Source organism: Cervus canadensis, chromosome 28, assembly GCF_019320065.1.
Source record: "Cervus canadensis isolate Bull #8, Minnesota chromosome 28, ASM1932006v1, whole genome shotgun sequence".
Classification (NCBI taxonomy): domain Eukaryota; kingdom Metazoa; phylum Chordata; class Mammalia; order Artiodactyla; family Cervidae; genus Cervus; species Cervus canadensis.
The window spans coordinates 1,148,900-1,170,183 of record NC_057413.1 but is presented as its reverse complement, the minus strand read 5'-3'; the positions used below and the strand labels follow the sequence as shown (position 1 = coordinate 1,170,183).

Sequence of the window (21,284 nt, the reverse complement as noted above, 5' to 3'; positions counted from 1 at the left end):
GTAGCTGCTTGTTGGACCCTTTAGAGCTAGAATTGCCTGCGACGCGTCCCACTGCTGCAGAGGAGAACGAAGCCTCCTACTGCCGTTCCTGCTTCCGCGATGAACCCGGCCGCATCAGAGGAGGGCAGTGGCGAGCTCCAGGATGAGCTGATTCTGTGACCGTCCACTTCCCGATGTTTCAGTGAAGCAGCTGGAGGGACAGAAAGAGTCTTTTTTCCCCACAAAGTAATTAGATTTGTTTACCTCTGTCTGGGCTGGGTCCGCATTGCTGCACGCAGGCTTTCTCTGGTTGTAGTCAGTGGGGGCTGCTCCTTGTTGCGGACTGCCTGCTTCTTTCTGCCGTGGCTTCTCTTGTTGCAGAGCACAGGCTCTAGGGTTAGGGCTGCGGGTTAGGGTTAGGGTTGGGGGTTAGGGTTAGGGTTGGGGGTTAGGGTTAGCGTTGTGGGTTAGGGTTAGGATTAGGTTTAGGGGGTTAGGGTTAGTGTTAGGGTTTAGGGTTAGGATTAGGGTTAGGGTTGGGGGTTAGGGTTAGGGTTGGGGGTTAGGGTTAGGGTTGGGGGTTAGGATTAGGGGGTTATGGTTAGAATTGGGAGTTAGGGTTAGCGTTGTGGGTTAGGGTTAGGATTAGGGTTAGGGTTAGCACGTTAGGGTCAGGGTCAGGTGGTTAGGGTTAGGGGGTTAGGGTTAAAGTTAGATTTAGGGTCATGGTTATGGTTTAGGGTTAGGGTTAGGGTTAGGTCGTTAGGGTTAGGGTTAGGTCGTTAGGGTTAGGGTTACGATCAGGGTTAGGTGGTTAGGGTTAAAGTTAGATTTAGGGTCATGGTTATGGTTTAGGGTTATGGTTAGGTCATTAGGGTTAGGGTTAGGTCGTTAGGGTTAGGGTTACGATCAGGGTTAGGTGGTTAGGGTTCGGGGGTTGATTTTAGGGTTTGGGTTCCCAAGCTTCCAGAGCGCTGCTCTTGAGCTCCGTACTTGTGTCTCCCGGCGCTAGAGCACAGACTCAGTAGTTGTGGCCCATGGGCTTTGTTGCTCTGAGGCATGTGGGATCGTCCCGGACCAGGGATTGAGCCCGTGTCTCCTGCACTGGCAGGCGGAATCTACCCACTGAGCTACCAGCAAGGCCCTAAAAGAGCCTCTTGATACTGTTTTTATATGCAGTTTTGCCCTTGGATTTTGAAGTACAGTATTAACTGTGGAGAAGCTAAAGTTTATTTTGACTGACTACTGATGAGTTTTGGGTAAACTGGACACTGTGGCTGAGGAGAGAGTTCTGAGGTTCAGTAAAATAATCAGTCCCATTTTCCCATTCTGTGCAGGAGGGCCTGTGCCCCCAGCTCCGCCTCTACACCGCCCTCCTCTGTGGGGACGCGCACCTTGCTTCTGCAGGCGGCGGGGCGCCTGGGGTGTGGGCAGTTAATTTGTCCATGTTGTGGGCCGGGGGGCGCTGGTCATGTCCTCAAGGCGCTGACGGCTCTGCGGGAGCCTGGAGAGCCCCCTCCCTGCTTCTGTGGAGCCGACCCCTGCGTGTCATCTCACTGTTTCAGCAGGAATTGAATTCTTTGATTCTCAGGCAAGAGTGCTGGTTTAAATCTGTCATTTTCTGCTCTTCAGTAATTGACGGTATTCAAAACATTTAAAAGTAACTCTCCCTTTGAACAAAGCAGTTTCAGCTTGAAAACCGTCACTGTTTCCTCATAATGCGGGTCCCGTTTTGAAGGATCTCTTACAATGAAAGAATGTCATGTCGATCGCGCCCAGCCAGGCTGTTATCCTTCACTGTTTCACCTGAGGCGTCATCTTAGGCGCAGCGTCTTCACTTCATTGTAAACCTCAGTGTTCCGTGCAGGCTGGCCGGCCGGTGCAATGTTTTCCCCACGGGACACCATGAGGCACCCTGGTGCTCCCATTTCATATTTTGTCTAGAGCTTGGTCGCTTTCCAAGGAGGAGCTTAGGTCTCCTGGGATGAGTCAAGCTTGTGACTGTGACTAATGGGGCCACAGGTAAATCGCGTCCAGAGAACCGAGAATGCTTGTTGAGGAGCAAAGGACTGGAGCGTCTTTCCCCAGCGTGGTGTTGGTCCTGCTGGTCACTGACGTCTGCCCAGACTGGCAGAACGGAGCTGAAGCAGAATCTGAAGGTGGGGAAAGGCCCTACTTGGCCTGAGTCAGCTGACTGGCTGGAGGCACGTCATCTCTGCCCCAGCAGAGAAAGGACTGGTGAACCCAGTCCTTTCGTCTGTTTATTTTATGAACTTGACTTTGAACGAAGAGTGTCTCAGGTCCTAAATGATGCCATTGCAAAATCAATAGAGCAGACCTGATATCTAAAGAGTGGTTGCCCGAAGAGAAGGGATTGTTGGGGGTATTTTAATGATCTGGCAAAGCTTTTAAAACATTTGTTGTTTTTAAACATAGAGTAACGTTAATGTTTAACAGTAGACTTCAGTTAAAAGTATCAAATTTATCACATATGTGACATTATGTATAAATGTATATCCTTGCATGCATTTATTTCTAAAATGAGGCAAATACTCGAGACTTCTCCTTGGTGCCCATTTGGGTCAGAACCCCAGCAGCGGGAGGGTGTTAGTGTGTATCTACCAGTAACTTCAGTCCTTCGCCGTGATTACTCAGATCTTGATAAGTGAGTCTGTGTAGGCGGTTGTGTGGTTTTCAGCCCTTGCTTGATAGAATGGATTCTTTTTTTTCTTGAAATTAGTAAACACAGCTAAACAATGGTCTCCAGTGTGTATTAGCGCAAATGCTTGAAGGTGCCTGCAGGGGACACAGGAACAGGGCTGAGTTCTCCCAGCCGGGTTAATTTACTGCAGGAGAGCCGGCTGACTCGTTGTTTCTGTACAGTAACTGCAGGGGCTTGTTGCGATCATCCAGGTTGTTTCACATATTCTGATGCTTCAGTGGAAATCTTTAAACAGTGCCCTTGGCCTTATTTTAGGAATCAGCTAAGCTAAATAGGGAGACTTATGCCAGGTTTCATTAATTGGTGCCTTTGCTATTTTTAAGGGATAGGCCCAGGCCTCCACTGCGGTAACATAAACAAGTGATTTTTGAATTGCCGCACAATTAATACTTTAGTATCATTGTACAGTAAAACATCACGGCAGTCCCAGCAAATCTTGAAAATGAGCAGCTGGCATGTTCCTGCTTTCCCTGCGTGTTTTTGTCCACGTGCACACTTGGTTTTCATGTGGTAAAGGTCACTTATTTCCAGGGCCACTTTGGCTGTTTGAGAACCACCTGCTGGCTTCGATCATGGCAGCTTTGGTGACTTGAAGCCTAGCCAAATTTGAGAATCATTGCTAAGAAAGAAGTGCTGTATTTAACACAATAAAATTTTAGCAAATGTGTGTTCATCAATTCGTTCTTTGACAGACATTTACTAAACATCCCTAGTTTGCTGTTTTCTCATCTGTGAAATGGGAATGGTGATGGTGTGGGGAGCTTGCGGGAGGGAGCGGGACAGACAGGCGTGGAGAGAAAGTGGAGATGCCCCCGCCCTCAGGATGCTGGTCCAGACCTGTTGGTAGAGAGTGTGGGGCTTCATTTTTTATCGCAAGTTGATGAGATCTTAGGAAGCTGAGTTCTATGTTTAACATGTATTAGCATCATCTTGGCCCCATTTCTTTAAGACTGTCCCGAGGGTGGCAGCTGGGGTTTCCTGCTGAGACATTGATTCTGTCCTGGGAGACATCCTGAGTGTCTCTATTACTGGTCTGGGGGTGGTGAAGGACCCGCATGTCGGGTGGACTGATGCTTGTGGGGGAGACAGGGCAAGTGTTGGCGGTTTAGCCGAGGAGTGCAATGGCTGTTAGGGGACCGTTGCTGTTGGCTCCAGACACTGGGTAAGGGTGTCGCTGAGTTCTTCCACGTGGTTGGATCCACCAAGTTGATATCCAAATGGATACACATTTAGAAGTGGTGCCTTTGATCAAAATATTTGACTGCTGTGAAGTATAAGGAGCATGTGGTCACACGAGGGCGCTATTTTCAGGAGCAGATGGTGCTGTGTGTGGCCTGGGCTGCCCCGGTCCAGATCTGTCGGTCCGCCGCTCCGGCAGGCAGCGTGTCCTGCAGGAGGTTATCGTCACTCTTGACCCACTTGAAACCTTAAGGCTGTTCTGCGGCGTCTCCTCCCCTGCTGGGATGGGTCCTTCCCCGCCGCCCTGAGAAGTGATGAGCGTCGCTCGGAACCCGGGAGACGCCATGGAGTCACCCCGGAGTTCAGATCCGGGTTCTGCCCTGTGCTCTTGATGAGGACCCAGCCTGCGGGGCCTCCCTGGAGCAGACGGCTCTGAGAGGGCGGGGCCCTGCGCCCGTCTGCCGCTGCGCTCCAGAGCCCAGCGCAGCAGCTGGCAGCGGACGTCGGCAGTGGCCGGGGTCGCCCGGTGGCCGCGGAGGCAGTGCCTGGGCCCAGGCTCCCAGCTCAGCGGGAGGAGTGCAGGGCTGAGGCTCAGGGCTGTGATGGAGAGGGTTTAGACCATCACCGCTGTTAACTAAAATCTCAAGCACATGTTCTCTGTGTCTTTGTTGACTCTATCTTTAAAGAAAATCATTTTACTGTATTTTAGATCAGTTCTGTGATAGATTGAAAATGAAAAAGAAAAAAAGAGGGCTCCTTTCATCAGAGGTAGTTTGAGAAGTCCTGTGCTCCGGGCCAGCAGGAGAAGATGCGGTGTAGGTTCCGGTCAGGGAAGGCCGCTCTGAAGGTGAGGTTTGTGCTGAAATCTGAAGATGCTGGGGCTCGTCTTGACAGGCCTCATGGCGACAAGAAGCCGAGTTCAAATGGCCTAGGAGCAGAGAGAGGCCAGGGGCACAGTGAGGAGGAGGGGTGACAGGAGGCGGCCAACTGGAGGGCAAGGGCCTCCTGACCCTGACAGCAAGGCGGGGTTTTGTCCAGAGTGCCGATTGTTGAACGGTTTTCAGCAGAGAAGTCTTCATAGTTGAAGAACATCACTTTTGCAGCATGGATATTAGGGTTCAAGAAAGGGGGAAGGTACGAGTTAGGAGATCATCCTAAAGGAAATCAGTCCTGGGTGTTCATTTGAAGGACTGAGGTTGAAGCTGAAACTCCAGTACTTTGGCCACCTCATGCGAAGAACTGACTCATTTCAGAAGACCTTGATGCTGGGAAAGATTGGGGGCAGGAGGAGAAGGAGACAATGGAGGATTAGATGTCTGGATGGCATCACCGACTCGATGGACATGGGTTTGGGTGGACTCCGGGAGTTGGTGATGGACAGGGAGGCCTGGCGTGCTGCAGTTCATGGGGTCACAGAGAGTCGGACACGACTGAGCAACTGAACTGAACTGAACGAGTTAGGAGGCTGGTGGAGTGGTCCAGCCCAGAGGTGATGATGGGGTGGTCCAGGCAGGAGGTGATGGTGGGATGGTCCAGCCCAGAGGTGATGGTGTGGTGGTCCAGGTCAGGGGTGATGGTGGGGTGGTCCAGGTCAGGGGTGATGGTGGGGTGGTCCAGGTCAGGGGTGATGGTGGGGTGGTCCAGGCAGGAGGTGGTCATGGGATGGTCCAGGTCAGGGGTGATGGTGCGGTGGTCCAGGCAGGAGGTGGTCATGGGATGGTCCAGCCTGGAGGTGGTAGTGGTGTAATTGGGAGTGTTGTGGGACAATGGAAAGAGTAGGTTGGTCTCTGGGATGTTTTGAAGTTGAACTGGTAGGACTTGCTGACAGATTGGATTTGGGGAGTGGGAGGGACAGCAGGGGTGACTTCTGAGTGTGTGTCTTGATTGATTGGGTAAATAGAGATGCCAGTTATCGACAGGAAGACATAGTTTGAAGAGAGGGGAGGGTTGGAATTGAGATGTGAGAAGTGTTGCCTTCCTTGTTCCTGTGAACCTCTTTGTAAATCCTTTTAAAAGTGGAACTTCACAGTTCTGACTTCTATACTATTGTTACAGAGGACTTGGAGAGGAAATGCCTCGTGAAGGAGGCATCTGGGAGTCTCCAGCTGGTTTCATGCCTTCAAAACATCAGAGAAAGAAATCTTTTCGTTGCTCAAATATTTTGGAAACTCGCAGAAAAATTCTTTGGGCTGACTGGGAGGACTTGTCCACGTTAGCTGTCATTGATTCCTGAGTGGCGTCCTTCTCCATGTGTGTTTAATTGGCCTGTGCTTCTGTCTCAACTCGTCCCACAAAGGAACACGCTCCTCACGGGGTGGGGCGGAGCTGTGGGCGGCCCTCCAGCTGGATCTCACACAGTGTCCTGTTCTTAAGACAATGAGAAAAAAGGAAAGGAAAAATGCAACCTTTATATTAGCTTTTAGCTCCTAAACTCTATTTTGCAAACCATTTGTGTGTTTGGTAATACCCCTCCCCATGCACCCCCCCGCCCCCTTTTTTTTTCCTTTGGTAAATTCAGTGACAAAAAAGATCCTGACTGATGATCACATCTGTGATTATGACAGTAGAGCCGCCTCTGTCTAGAGGACAGCTGAGAATACAGAGTGGCCCTGGTATGTTCCTATCTTGCAGCCTTAGGGTCTCTCCAGGAAGCTCCAGGGGTCTTTGATTTGGTCTGGGCTCTGTGAGGTGAGACGCTGACGCTCCTATTCTTTTCTTTCCCCAAGAGCGGGCCCGGGCTGTTGTGAAACATGCTGTGACGTTGCCCAGCCTCTGGCGTCTCTGCCAGTGCTGCTGGGCATCTTGGCCTGTTCTCAGGCCGCCGTTGGTTCCGTCCTGTATCCCCGGTGGTCCTCACACGCCCAGGTGGTGCCGCTCCGGCCACAGACCGAGAATTACTTGCTCAGCCTCCCTGTGGAGAGCCCGTGCTTCGTAGCTGGCCCTTGTCAGGAAATTGCCTGTTCCCATGTTGGGTCTGTTTCATCTCTAGTATGATCCAATGGGTGTAGCATCTGAAATTTCATTTCTGCTTTTAAGTGAGAATTCTATTGATCTTATTGACTTCGGCAGTCAATCCAAATTTCAAAATAGAGAAACTTAAAATGATTTTTTTTTCTTTTTTGGCATAACCCTTTCAAACACTTATGGATTGATACTGCAACTTCTTCAATCAAGTTTTAAAGATACTTTAGAATTTTTTATTGTGAATACCAATTGCCTTTTTTTAAAGAAAGGAGTTATCTTAGATTTAACTTGGAATTATGATATTTCTGCTGTGTTTTGTAGTCTTGACGTTTTTCTATGTGTCCTGTGGTGTTTGGCACTTACTTCTCATCTCTTGGACTAAATGGTGGTCTTCTGGACAGCAGGTAGCACTTTTATTCATTGTTATGTTCCACATAGAGAATAGAGCTGTCTGTTGGACAAAGTAGCGACTCGATGGAAGGATGCTGAGGTTTTCAAACTGCTCTGCTCTGCTCGCGGCAGCCCTGCTTCTGTGCTGGTCGCCGTGGAGATTATCTTGTGTACTTGGAATGTGTTTCCAGTGGCGTGCTTTGGCATCAGAGCATCCTTGTTCGTGGGGGAACATAGGCATATGTGTGTTCAGACACTGCCTCTGTTTCCTCATCTGTAAGGTCGGTGTAGAAGCACTGCTGTCTTATTGGCTGGGCATGGTACACGCTGTGTGTGTGAGTGAATGAGTATGCGGGGTTTAGAATATGCTTCAGGGGCCATGTAAGTGTTGGATATAAACTCACCCTAACTGCTGTTATTAACAGAGACTCTGGGTGCTTTACTTGTGGCCATGTGAAGGGCGCGTGCCTGCCCTTGTGTGTGTGGAAACGCAGCAGATTTGTCCGACTCCCTGAGGTCTGAGTGCCTGGGTGGGAGTGTGCTGGGCGGGTCGCACCGAGGAGTGATGGACCTGCTGGCTTGGAACCTCGTGGGCCCGAGGGTGCTGGGCCGCCCTCCATGTCTACCTGTGCCGATTCCCTTGGGAGGGTCCGCGGGGCCGTGGAGCGGACAGATGGTCCGCCAGGCCAAGATGGCAAGTCTCTTTGAGTTCTACGATACTTTGCTTTAGTTCTGTCCAGCCCAGGAAACACGCTTTTTTTTATTCTCAAGCTCCTTAAATTGGCTGAGTCTTTTTAAGGGCTGGTGATGTTCCAGTCACCTTAAACTTACCATTCCTTTACTGGCTCTTTGGCACTATACCATCTTTGTTTGTATGTATATCTTTTTCATCCAGTTTATTGTCCATTCCTATTTCATCAAGCGACATATAATACAGACTGTGCCTGTTTTGCTCCCTAGCTTGCACACATTTAGTTGAGCCATTTCTTTTGTTATGAAATTCATTTTAACTTTTCTTTTTTTACTCAGAGAAGAAGTTCAGTTCAGTTCGGTCGCTTAGTCATATCCAACTCTTTGTGACCCCATGGACTGCAGCACGCCAGGCCTCCCTGTCCATCACCAACTCTCAGAGCTTGCTCAGACTCATGTCCATCACACTGGTGATGCCATCCAGCCATCTCATCCTCCATTGTCCCCTTCTCCCACCTTCAGTCTTTCCCAGCATCAGGGTCTTTTCTAGTGAGTTGGTTCTTCGCATCAGGTGGCCAAAGTATTGGCCCTTCAGCTTCAGCATCAGTCTTTCCAATGAACATTCAGGACTGATTTCTTTTAGGATGGACTGGTTGGAACTCCTTGCTGTCCAAGGGACTCTCAAGAGTCTTCTCCAACACCACAGTTCAAAAGCATCAATTCTTTGGCGCTCAACTTTCTTTATAGTCCAACTCTCACATCCATTCATGACTACTAGAAAAACCATGACTTTGACTAGACGAATCTTTGTTGGTAAAGTAATACATTTTCTTTGGACTATATCTACTTTTATTTCCTAAGTATTGATAAGTAGTAGTTTTTTTTTAATAACCAATAATTACAAATTTGGCTTTCTTTTTGTCTATGTATTACTTAGTGCAGTATTTAAAAAGTTCTAGCATTTTAAATTTAATATTGGTTATGAATTTTATTGCTTTGGAAATCGAGACGGTGGCTTTGTGCTGCTTACATTTGTTAGGAACTTTTGTGTTCTGATATATCATCAACTTTTTAAAATGGATGATTATAAAAATCATTAATTATAATGATTCATTAATTATAATGAATGCTTGCTGCTGCTGCTGCTAAGTCGCTTCAGTTGTGTCTGACTCTGTGCGACCCCACAGATGCTTAAAAGGAAGCATTTTCTTCCTTTTAAAAAGAAAAGGAAGAATTAATGCTTAAAAGGAAGCATTAATTAATGCTTAACAGGAAGATGTATGTGACGACAGTCTGATGCAAACCCGTGACCTGCATCAAGCATATAACTCCATCCTCCGTGCTTCAAGCTGATTTTTTCCTTCCGAGAATGTCAGACGAGAGGGTTGCTCTTTTAGTGCTTTTAGGTTTTGTGGGACTGTTTTCCACGCAAGTCTTAGAACTTTTGCCTCTTGTTCTTTCTGGCCTTCTTATTCTGAATTCTATCAATTCAGTGATATTTGATGCATAGAGACTCATGACTGTTACACTGTGACCATTGTTCTCCTTAATGCTTCTGCCTGAGACCGACATCGTCTTGTATTAAGGTTGCTACTCCCTCTGTCTTTTGTTTTTATCTGCTGTATACACACCAGATCGGGTTATTTTGAAAGGTGGTATCTTACTTTTTTCCCCGTAATCTAAGAGACTTTACCTTTAATGGAGGGGGTTAAATTCATTCATAAGGACCAGCATAGCAAGTGAGTTTGGATATAACTCTGCCTTCTTATTTTTAATTTTTAACATTTTCCTGCCTCCCGTGGGGCTTGGGAGCTTTGTTTTTCTGTCATATACACCGTCTGTTCTTTGGTGTCGCTACCGCATTGGGAAGGTATCTGTTTTAAGTCCACGGTCTGGACAGCATCTTGAGTCTGTCTGCCACTTGAGTTGTTCTTCCGCCCTGTCCGCTGTGGTCTTGCCCTTCTCCCTTCAGTTCCTGAGGGGAGAAGTCTGAGCTTGAGGCTGCTAGGCTGGTCCCATGCCCAGGGCTCCCTTGTCCCCTCGTCTCGTGGACGGCTGGGGCTTCGACATATCAATTTTTGTGGGGGACACGGTGTATCTCATAACACGTAATGTCCTGTAAAGGTGGAATTGTCAGAAGTGTCGTGATGGACACACGTCCTGGGTCTCAGTTCACGGCAGTGATCATCAGCGATGCCCATTTGTCCTCTCAGGGGCTATAGGTCACTCAGAGGCCTTCAGAGACGACCCTAGTATTCCTGGATGCTCTCTCGTTTCTTTCGTCCTACTGCAGCCATTTTGCTGCCCAGACCCACCGTCAGGGGTTTCTTGCGGGAGTGCTGTCCGTTCAGTGGGGTGTCGGGCCAGGCGATTCTGAGCACACTGCTGAGGAAACCCAGAGGCTGGGCCCCCTTCCACCACAGCGCGGGGTCAGCGATGCAGCGGGCAGGAGTGTGCGGGCCCGGGGCGCGCTGCCGCCCAGGCAGCCTCTCTCCACCACTTACGGGCGCTGCTCCGTCGAGGCAGGCCAGGGCCTGTGGTTCTCTGTATTTAATCTCGTCATCACTAGTGGACTGAGCTCTGTGGAGTTACGGACTTCCTGGGTATTTTCACAGCTCTGTTCTGAGCGTCTAGAACAGGGCCAGACACATACCTGGCACGTGATAACTATTTGTTCAGTGACTGTATCTATGAAATGGAAGTAACGGGGGTGCTCTCCTACAGGGTGATGGGATACTTAGGGGGTCATGTTTATGAACTGCTTATTGCTGTCAAGACCGGGGAGGGGTCTGAGATTTTAGCTCCCTGCAAGCTGACAAGTTAGTTGGCGGGTTTCCTGAGAGCTGGCAGAAGACTTAAGAGTCTCGGGTCAGAGGCAGGAGGCTTCATGACCTCCAGGGTGTCGCCTGCCCCTGCTGTCCTTCCGGACCCCCTGTTTTCACAGGGCGACGTGAAGACAGAGGGAGAGATCCGTGCATGCAGGAAGGGAACCCCGAGCTTAGGGAACCTGAGTCTTTTGTGATGGGCGGTAAGCAGGCTTTTTTGTGGAGGGAAATGGTTTATCTTCAAAGCAGTCACTGTCCAGACCTCCTTGAAAAGGCAGTTCAGGACGCAGGACAGTCAGTCCTCCTGCTTTAAGACGTGCAGAAGCTGGGAGGCCGGTGGAGCCTTGTTTCCCAGCAAAGAACCCTGACTGGTGCTGTTGGGAAGGGCTGGTCGCGAGGGGGTTGGTGATGGCCACTTCGGTCACGTCCCAGCCTGAACATAAAAGGCTTCTTCCTGCCTTCATCTAATCCTTATTCAATCCTTGTCTTCCCAGCTTTTGTTTCAAGACTCCTGGGTGTGTATTCTGTGGTTTCTGGCACTTTCATCACGATTTGACTTGTTAATTTCGGTTACTTATTAATTTTAAGCTCTGCGCGTGTGCGTGTGCTAAACCATGGCCCTCACTCTGCAGCGATCCTTTCTGTGCTGGTTTTCTTTGTGGGGTGTAGCTGGCCGCGTCTGCTTCCTTCTCTCTCTCTCCCTCCCGACATTCCTTTTTCTCCCCTCCCCTTCCCGGCCTTCCCCTTTCCTTTCACGTTCTCCTGAGTGTGTCTGGCAGGCCATGTGACACAGGCCGCCCTGTCTTGCCGAAGGGGCTCCATGTTGAACAGGTTACATTTCTTCTCTGTTCCCTGTTCGTCCTCTCTTGTTTCTCGTATTGTCGTTTGAATCCGGGTAAGAGCTCACTGCTCTGTTTTATGAAGCTCACGAGACCCTGGAAACTTGTGCGACGATCTCACACTTTACTCCTCAGGTGAAGAACACAGACTCCTGAGCGCAGGCGCATGACTTCCTCAGTTCCCATCACATCCTAGGTTTGTCGCTTGTAATGCTGTCGTTTAGATTGATAGATACTCACTGGTAGTGATCTTTTCAAATTATTTGTTTATTTAATTTTGTCCGTGCTGGGTCTTCGCTCATGTGAGGGCTTTTCTCCCGCTGCGGCGAGCGGGGTCTGCTCTTGCGCTGCCGTACACGGCTCCTCGCGGCGGGGGCCCCTCTTGGTGGAGGCTCCTCGTGGCGGGGGCCCCTCGCGGTGGAGGCTCCTCGTGGCGGGGGCCCCTCTTGGTGGAGGCTCCTGGCGGCGGGGGCCCCGCTTGGTGGAGGCTCCTCTGGCGGGGCCCCTCGCGGTGGAGGCTCCTCTGGCGGCGGGGCCCCTCGCGGTGGGGCTCCTCTGGCGGGCCCCTCGGGTGAGGCTCCTCGCGGCGGGGGCCCTTCGCGGTGGAAGGCTCCTGGCGGCGGGCCCTCGCGGTGGGAGGCCCCTCTGGCGGGCCCCCCGCGGTGGAGGCTCCTCGTGGCGGGGGCCCCTCGCGGTGGAGGCTCCTCTGGCGGCGGGGGCCCCTCGCGGTGGAGGCTCCTCTGGCGGGGCCCCTCGCGGTGGGGGCTCCTCTGGCGGCGGGGGCCCCTCGCGGTGGAGGCTCCTGGCGGCGGGGGCCCCCTCGCGGTGGAGGCTCCTCTGGGCGGCGGGGCCTCCTCGCGTGAGGCCTCTGGCGGCGGGGCCCCTCGCGGTGAGCTCCTCTGGCGGGGCCCCTCGCGGTGGAGGCTTCCTCTGGCGGCGGGGCCCTCGCGTGGGGGTCCTCTGGCGGCGGGGCCCCTCGCGGTGGAGGCTCCTCGCGGGCGGGGGCCCCTTCGCGGGGAGGTCCTCGCGGCGGGGCCCCTCGCGGTGGAAAGGCTCCTCTGGCGGCGGGGCCCTCGCGGATGGTAGGCTCCTGGCGCGGGGGCCCTCGCGGTGGAGGCCTCCTCGGCGGACGGGGCCCCTCGCGGTGGAGGCTCCTCTGGCGCGGGGGCCCCTCGCGTGGAGGCTCCCTCTGCGGCGGGGGCCCCTCGCGGTGGATGGCTCCCTCTGGCGGCGGGGCCCCTCGCGGTGGAGGCCTTCCTCTGGCGGCGGGGCCCCTCGCGGTGGAAGGCTGCCTCGGCGGCGGGGGCCCCCTCGCGGTGGAGCTCCTCGGGGGGGCCTCCTAGAGCCGTGGAGTGCTCCTGGCGGCGGGGGCCCCCGCGGTGGAGGCTCCTCTGGCCGGGGCCCTCCGGTGGAGCTCCTCTGGCGGCGGGGGCCCCCGCGGTGGAGGCTCCTCGGCGGGGCCCCTCGCGGTGGAGGCTCTCGCGGGGGGGGCCCCTCGCGGTGGAGCTCTCTGGCGGCGGGGGCCCCTCGCGTGGAGGCTCCTCCTGGCGGCGGGGCCCCTCCGGTGGGAGGCTCCTCTGGCGGGGGGGCCCCTCGCGGTGGAGGCTCCTCGTGCGGGGTGCCCCTCGCGGTTGGAGCTCCTCTGGGGCGGGGCCCTCGCGGTGGAGGCTCCTCTTTGGCGGGGCCCCTCGCGGTGGAGGCTCCTCTGGCGGCGGGCCCGCCGGGTGGAAGGCTTCCTGCGGCCGGGGCCCCTCGCGGTGGGCACGGCTCTGCGGCGGGGGCCCCTCGCGGTGGAGGCTCCTCTGGCGGCGGGGGCCCCTCGCGGTGGAGGCTCCTCGTGGCAGGGGCCCCTCGCGGTGGAGGCTCCTCTGGCGGGGGCCCCTCGGTGGAGGCTCCTCTGGCGGGGCCCCTCGCGGTGGAGGCTCCTCTGGCGGCGGGGCCCCTCGCGGTGGAGGCTCCTGGCGGCGGGGGCCCCTCGCGTGGAGGCTCCTGGCGGCGGGGCCCCTCGCGGTGGAGGCTCCTCTTGGCGGGGGCCCCTCGCGGTGGAGGCTCCTCGTGGCAGGGGCCCCTCGCGGTGGAGGCTCCTCTGGCGGGGGCCCCTCGCGGTGGAGGCTCCTCTGGTGGGGCCCCTCGCCGTGGAGGCTCCTGGCGGCGGGGGCCCCTCGCGGTGGAGGCTCCTCTGGCGGGGGCCCCTCGCGGTGGAGGCTCCTGGCGGCGGGGGCTTCTCTTGTGAAGCGCGGCTCCAGGTGCTTGGGCTTCAGTAGCTGTGGTGCTCGGGGTTAGTGGCCCTGCGGCGTGTGGGATCTTCCCGGATCAGGGATGGAACCCGTGTCGCCTGCATTGCGGATTCTTATCCGCTGCTCCACCAGGGAAGCCCACTGGTAGTAATTTTTGTAAGTCTGATGTGTATTGGTTTTTACAGTTTTAAGTCTTCCAAAAAAGACAAATGGGTGAGTCTCTACTGTAACTGTGCTTTTTAAAAACACTGAGTTTAGGCTATGAAGTGACAAGGATAAAGGACTGCAGGCAGGCTGGAAGCAACAAGGCCTTCTTAAAGCCACACCAGCACGCGGGGCGCACCGCCTCTGGCGGCTCCCGGCGCGGCACGTCTGTCCAGGCAGCGAAAGTTGCCGTCCTCGACCTGCCTGCCCTCTCTCCGTGTGTCTGTCCCCCTCTGGGTCTGTATCTGGGCATGCGGTTCTGCTGGAGGAGGGTGTGAGTTAAAGATCCCAGGTCCTGGCGGCTATTTTATGAAAGTAAAGAGGGAAGTAAGTTACTCTCAACGGCCTCATCGACTTGTAATTGTGATCATTAAGTTCTTGGTGTCTCTGTTTTCCCAGCAGATGTAAGACTGGATCCCCCTTTCTGGCCGGAGCATGGGGGCCTGCCTGGTTGCTTCAAACTGTTCCATGTCCTGTTGTTGAGTGAGCTGTTCCCTCAGAGGAGTTTTCAGCTGTTTTTTCTTTTTAAAAAAAAAACACCTGGACTTTGGTTAGAACTACCTTTATAGAAATGTGACTTAACTCTTCTGTTTCTCCGAGTACCTTGCAGTTCCTGGCTTGTCCCCGAGTTAGGTCTGGTGAACGTAGTGCTGCCTGTGTTTGAAGATATCCTAGATATTGAGAAAGGAAAGGATCTTTGTCTTTTCCTGTAGGAAGTTGATGATGGATCTAAAGTGAAATCCACAAATTCTCTTTGAACCTCAGTATCTTTTTCAAGCACTCTGTCTACTACTGAAACTCTTTTTAAGTATTCACAAAATGCGGTTCCTAATCTCTACATTGTGTTTTGTCAATATAATATATCCAGATGGGATTTAAAATATCAATTATTATTTGTGTTCTCTTGTTGACTACAAAGACTGAGAAATCCATTAAAATTACACTTTCTTCCTCTAAATATTCAGCTGTCAGGTTTCTTGAATTAATTTCATTCTTGCCTGCAGTGGTTGTATTAAGTTTATATTTAGAAGCAGAGTCCTTATTTGGCATCGACTTTGCCCCATTTTGGAAGTTTATTTTAAAAGAAGCACTTGATGTGTTCTGGCTAGTATTTGAAAAATGTAACCGATTCATTCAGCTTCCAAAACAGCAAAGAGAAGAGAAAGAGCCTCATAGAGTCTCAGCTTGTGGCCTGTGAACTAAAGCGTAGTTAGGGGCTTTTCCACCCAGCCTTCTCTCTCTGGACAGTGTACAAGCCCAGGGTGTCAGCTGTCTGAGGCTGGGAGTGGCCGAGGCCTTAAACCATGCCGTATCACTGGCCCTGCATGTTGGGGCTCACACTTTGTCAGCAGCGAGTGACTCTCTGCTTCCCCCTATTTCTTCTGCTTGAAGTGGAGCAGGACCCTGTGGTCCTTCCGCCTGCAGGTCCTCCACCTGCCTTTTGTCTGTGGAAAACCTTTAGCCAAAGCATAAGCTTAATCAGAGAAATGAGAGACTATAGAAACAAAGGAAAACAGTCCCACAAGACGAAATAATAATAGTTTAGTCATTAAGCAAAGTCAGGGGCCTTTAGTTCGTCCTCAGGAGCTACAGGTGATACTCTGAGCCTTGTCCTGTGAGCTGTCTTATGGACACTGGACCCCCTCCAGGTGGAGAAGTCAGCTGCACGATGCCCAGACTGTCGCCAGGACAAGCGCTGCCACCGTTCTGAGGACGGGCCTCAAGGACATGGGAACAAACGGGCCCTGGGACTGAAGATTAACTGTACCCAGAGCACCCAAGATGGTGCTGGTCAGACCAGGTCCGTGTGATAAGCCTCTTTGTTCACACTCACTCTGCGCAGTGTCCAGCTGGCCTGCTTCCCTGGGGCACCCTGGCTGGGACAGGACGTCTAGCGCTCAAGCTGTCCGGATACGAGAGCCCGGCCGCAGGAGGCTGGTTTGGGCGTCTGACTTTTCATTGGTGCTTCTTTTTCTCCCCGAGAGGTCAGATGTCAGGTGTCTTTTTCAGGTTTCATCTGAGACGGCAGATGACAGGGCTGTCCACCCCTGCCCTGGAGGTTTCTCTAGTGCCTGCTGACTGCTGGGACGGCTTCTCCCTGTCCTCTGAGCCACACACACACCATCATTCGGTGTCACCGACCGTGGCTGCAGGGCGCGGGATCCGTCCAGGGCAGACATCCTGGACGCTCACCCGGTCTCCCGTGACAGCGTCACGTCAGCGCCGTCCTGCCAGCAGAAGGGCCAGAAAATCAGAGCTTTTTCGCAGTTTACAGGCTGTTGCTTCCTAACCTTTATCCTTAGATGGTCGCAGAGCAGGTGGGGTGGTGGAGAAGGGCGACTGAACGCGTGCAGAGAGGTCGGGATGGAGGGAGACTGCAGGGCGCCCCCTGCACCCAGGGGCCAGGTGGGGCTCCGTGCCCTGGGGAAGCCACGTGAGTCGGGGGCGTGTGCACTGTGTCCTCAGCCCAGGGCCCCGCTTCAGACATAACTGACCCAGTAGGTCTCAAATCTGGTCACATCACAACGCTCCAGGAAGGGCGTGTGTGTGCGTGCGTGTGTGTGTGTGTGCATGTGCGTGTGTGTGCATGTCTGTGTGTGTGCGTGTGTGTGAGAGAGACATAAAAGCCTAGTAACTTTGATTCTGTCAGTTGCACCAGGAATAATTTTACTAGCAAGAAAATGTAACTATTTTAAAAGTACGAAGTTTAACATTACAACCTGGAAGCACAAAAACAAATCTCTTTTCTGCTGGGTAGTCAGTTTCTGCTTGCTCATTCAGACGGGTGGTTCCCAGCCCCAGAAGCATAAGAGAAACTTGATGGGAAAGAACTGTGCTCACAGATGTCCATTATTTGATGATAGCTGCAGAAAACCACAGTCTTAATTTGTGGATCACTGATGTTCCATGGGAGGAGAATTTGAGAACCACTGAACTTGTCCGATCAGTTCACCGGAGCAAAACCTGGCCCCCGTGCCCTGCGTCTTACTCAGGATTTCAGGGTCACATAGCTGCAGGCAGAACCGGGAGTGGGGCTCAGACGCCCCTGCTGGAAGCTGTGCTTTCCGGTTTCGGAAGATGGGCCGCTTTTCTTTTCTTTAATAGGCACTAGAATATGTATCCTGGTGTGGCTCTGGGGCCAATTTAGTCTCGAGAGGTTTTTCCTCTGAGAGCAGTGACCTTATCAGGCACAGACAATTTCCTGTGTCATTAAGATGTTCCTTGGCAGAATGTTATTTTTCTTGGTGACTGTGTTGTGGTGTAGGACATGCATGCAGAGCCAGCCCTCTGTTTTCCCGAGTGAGTTCGCTGTGTCATTGCTTATCTGTGGCAGGTCTCGCTTTTGACTTCATCGGCAGGGCCTCCTGTCATTAGTGACCTGCTTGGTTGAGGTCTTGGCTTTCTTTTTATTCTGCTTTTTTTTCCTCTAAAAGCCTGAGTCACAGCCAGGAAGTCCTTTGAAACCCTTATTTGTGTTTCCGGGAGAATTCGGGAAATGGTAACTCTGCTTAAAAGGGTGCTTTGGTTTGGTTTCCTTTTTCCTCTGTTTCTTCACTCGCCTGGTGTGAGAGCTTGCTCTGTCCCAGAAAGGCTGTCCACGGGTCACTGGTTGGGGGACCCGGGGTCTCCCCAGCCGCCTCTGGGTCAGCACTTCGTGGTACCGCTCTGTTACGAGGTTGAAAAGGAATCTCCAGTTACCCCCAGATGGAAACCGAGTCCTCAGGGGAGCACATGGAAGCCCCTGGGGCCTTGCTGGGTCCTGTCCTTGACTCTCGGGAAACCCTGTCCCCGAGACATTCAGCCCGTGGCCCCAGGAGGCGCTCTGGACGCCTGCTGCCTCTCATGCCGCTCAGCGCTGAGTGAATAGCTTGCTTCAGCCGAGGAGTGAGTCGCACACAGAGTTAGAGGTTAAACCCTAAAGCAGTCCCAGCATAGCGCCCTCGACAGCGTCTGTTATCAGTGCAGACGTCCCGGAGAGCTGAACATGTGTCTGGCAGGAATCACAGCAGAGATTTAGGAGCGCGATGTTAATGAGCACGTTTGTCATCTGTGTTGGCCGAGGAAGCAGTTGTCTTTTCAGAATTAATTTAAAAATACCTATCCAAATTAGTTGTTTGGAGCTGGACATCAGACCCTGGTTGAGTGCTTTCTGTCTGAGGTGGTTTCCATATCAAGCAGGGTCATCAAAGCCTCACCCTCCGGGCTTCGTGCCGGGCCAGGAGGGAAGCTGAGTCTGTGACACCCGTGCGCAGCTCCTGGACGCTGTCCGCCAGCACCGGCCGCAGTGTCCTTCTGTCCTGGGGAAGGACTGCTGTCCGGAACCTACCCTTCTCTCAGTTCAGATGCCGGGTGTGGCATAAGCTGCAATTTATAAACTAATTGTTTATAAACTAGTTTATAAATTGCAATTTATAAACTGCAATTAAAAAAAAACTATTGTAATAATCTATTGGAAAATACAGTACTGCTTGTTTTTATAGGGAGCAAAAATTTACGTTTGAATTTTAGAATTTATTTTAAAATACATTAATTTAAAGCTTAAATAGATCAAGGTTGCCTCCCATTGATTGTAAAAGGTTTATATTATATATGTGGGTAAGTGATGTCTCGGCCTCCTTGTTCATTTATACTCCAATGCATGGTGCTAAATCTATTGTGACTACCAAATTGCATATTTGTACATATCACTTACAAAGGCTTTTAAAAAATAAATTTTGGCTTACATTTAGTGTGTGTGTGTATATATATATCTCCTTAAAATCTGGCTTGGTTTAGCATAACAGGTGGTGGAGAGATTTCGGTTGTATCTGTAAAGTGTCAGAGTGTTGAGGGGAAGCGCGCTCAGTCCTTCTTTCCTGTGGCCGAGTCCCTGTGTCTCGCTGGCTCCCGCGAGCATGTCAGTACCGGCCTTCCGCCTGCCCCTGCAGACTTAGCCTTGGGGAGTCTCGCTGCGCGTGGCTGTGTTTGTCACGAGCACCCAGGGACCGGGAAGGGCCCTGCTGCTCCGTGGGCAGGACGGGCAGTTGCTAGGATGGACGCCGAGGGAGCGTACAGCCGTCTGTGGCCGCTGGACAGGGAAGAGCCACAGGGACCACCCCGGGCCTCCTGGCCGGCCCGAGAGTGACCAGAGGGGTGCTCCACGGCCCAGCCGTGTCCCCCCAGTGAAGGAAGGGCAGGCAGGGGCGGCCGCAGCGCAGTCCCGCGGTCAGCAGGGGTCCAGGGCCACGTCTGCTGAAGAGTGACCGGCTGTGACCTGGGACTCTCACCAAAGCTGCAAGTGCCCACGTCTAGGTCCTCTGAGGCAGTGTCTTGCGGGAAGCACCATTTTATTTTGAAATCAAGATGGTATGTGTTTGGGGTGGATTGGAAATCTTGCTTCATCTTTCTTCATTTTTTTAGGGAAAAAAAAACCCGAACAGTTGTCCCAGGACGTCTGTGTTCCAGTCTTACCAGACCCTAGGAAGTGTTTTCTTCCTATAAATTAGGCTCCCTCTCGGGGGATTACCTGAGTGTGAACTGAGACAGGCTTTGGTTTCTGTTTCCCGCTGAGTCACCTGTGTTTTTCCTTGTGTTTGTTCTGTAGCGTTCCTAGTATCAGTACTGTATCACTACTGTGAAGAATGATGTGTGTTCTCCTTGGGTTTGTCTTGGAACCTTCCTAGTATCACTCCTGTGAAGGGAAAACAAGATTGGGGACCAGCGAGGTGACGAGGAGGCGCCTTCAGAGGAGGGCGCTGTGGATGCGGTTCGTGGCCGGGTTTGTCTTCACCTCAGAGACGACGGTGCATCAGAGCCGTATCAGGCGGGCCGCTTCCCCGCAGAGGCGTCTCTCCCGGGCCGTCCCGGGGCCAGGCCCGCCCAGACGGGTGTTGGTTCTGCTCCTCACCAAGAAAAGGAATCCTGCGGATGGGAGCCAGTGTCGGTGTAGGCTGAAACACATAACTGTATTGGGTAATAGAAGAATTCAAAAATTCTGGTTTTTTTCCCTTCCACAAAGCAGGTCAGCGGTGAAAGCCTTTTGCAAGTGTTCCCCTTCATCTCCGACTGACGCAAGATGCGTAGTGGCCTGCGGTTTCCTAATTACTGAGGCCCTGAGTTCCTTGGCAAGTCTGTCCTCTGTCTGCAGGCTTCCTCTTGGCAGCAGAAGTATTTACTCACACGATAAGACGAGCTCTGGCCTCCTCAGTGCTGAGATGCGGCGTGAGCCGGGCCAGCTCGCGGGTCCCGGGCGCCCGGTCAGCCATCCTGGGCTGGCGGGCGGAGGCGCGGAGCTTGACCACGAGAATCGAACCCCAGACCACCAGCACCTTCCCCAGCAGGGAAACCACCGCGCTGGGGGTCCTCCTCCAGAAAGAGGTGTGCTGGTGCCCCGGGCGCTCGTCCGGGGGGCGTTCTTTGCAGAACCTTGCTGCCTGAGGCCCGGTCCACAGGCACGCAGTCTTGGCCCTGCCCGGCCCCGCCGGCTCAGGACTGGCTTTTACACCTGTCGTGCTATTTGGACGCGCAGTAACGTCCGAGCAGCTCTGTTCTGGGGCGTCCCGAGGCTGTAAGGCGACCTGGGCTCCGCTGCTGTTCCCGACGGGGCTGTCGGCAGCGCACTCACTGCTGCTCTTGACGTGGAAGCAGAACTCCCCTGAAATGCACAGAAGTAAAGTTTACCGTGTGCGGGGAGAAGCCCATGGGCAGAGGAGCCCGCTGGGGTGCAGCCCACACGGATGCACAAAGGCGGGCTGGAGCAACTGAGCGCACAGGCACGCGCGTGTGCATCTGGAGGGGAGGAGCGGGGTTGGTTCTGTGTGTTTCTTTAATAATGACAATTCGGTGATAACTCTGTTCTCTTTGGCAAGGTTAGCAACGTGGGCATAACTATGGTGTTTGCCTCTCATTTAAAACTCAGTGCTTTTGCTTTCTTCTCATTTTAATAGGACATGGGAGAAACTGGGGGTTGACATTTGGTGAAAAGAAAAGAAACAGGAGCGTCTTCAGTATGGAAATTAGAAAGCGCCCCTGCTGAGAGACGAAATAGCATCTACCCTTAAATACATTTTTTTAACACTAGTGTTTCGAATCATATTCTCCGTTCCTTACCTGACTTTAAGAAGAAAGCCATTTATTTTGTTGGTCACACTGTGAAATTTAAATTTTTTTAATTAAGAAAAAAATAAAGTATCAATACAATCTTATTTCAACAGTTATCAGAGACGTGTTTTAAGAGCATATTTTTAAAAACCCAAGACCTTTTAGTTTACTGTGA

At 52.6% G+C, this 21,284-nt stretch overlaps 1 protein-coding gene across 2 annotated transcripts in view; it reads left to right on the top strand.

Annotated features, from left to right (window-relative positions):
• Positions 1 to 21,284, top strand: part of GMDS (GDP-mannose 4,6-dehydratase) — a 423,498-nt gene that overhangs the window by 40,286 nt on the left and 361,928 nt on the right. The window lies entirely within an intron of this gene.